This window comes from Vanessa cardui, chromosome 5, assembly GCF_905220365.1.
Source record: "Vanessa cardui chromosome 5, ilVanCard2.1, whole genome shotgun sequence".
Lineage (NCBI taxonomy): Eukaryota > Metazoa > Arthropoda > Insecta > Lepidoptera > Nymphalidae > Vanessa > Vanessa cardui.
This window is the reverse complement of record NC_061127.1, coordinates 11,415,763-11,416,335: the sequence shown is the minus strand read 5'-3', so window position 1 is coordinate 11,416,335 and position 573 is coordinate 11,415,763. Positions and strand designations below refer to the sequence as shown.

General features: G+C 30.7%; 1 non-coding gene across 1 annotated transcript; it reads left to right on the top strand.

Moving 5' to 3' along the window:
• The first annotated feature begins 294 nt into the window (after nt 1-294).
• Trnaf-gaa lies at nt 295-367 on the top strand. Its single transcript has one exon. It is a non-coding gene; the product is annotated as a tRNA-Phe (tRNA).
• The last annotated feature ends 206 nt before the right edge of the window (nt 368-573 follow it).

The window sequence follows — 573 nt, the reverse complement described above, 5'->3', positions numbered from 1 at the left end:
AATGCATTCCTTTATCAAGTCTTAAAAACTTAGTACCTTTTAAATCTAAATAAGAAATAATTGCGACGCAATATGTCATTCTCAATCGTTAAAGCAGATTATCGCTCATACTCTGAGCACACGAAAATAGATCTTAACGTGACGGACGAACCCCGTGTGTACCTACTATACACAAATTTCTGTCAATTTTCGCCAAAAGTTGTTGAATTTTTTTTTATGGTTTTAAATCAAATAAAACTTGTTTAACATACAGTAGCATTTATTTCTTTAATATATTGATACAGAGTAACAACAGCCGGAATAACTCAGTTGGGAGAGCGTTAGACTGAAGATCTAAAGGTCCCTGGTTCGATCCCGGGTTTCGGCAGGAGTAATTTTTTCATCTTTAAATGTATATGAATTAATGGAATATTCTTCAAAATTTTTTAGTCATTTATTTTGATAAAATTAAACGGATTTATATACTACTTCATTAATATATTTTCAAGCTAAACGTGAAAATAGTTTCTCCTTCCTCTGAATAAAGGCTGATGTTTTCCATAAGGATATTATCGTAGTTTTGAAAAAATGATA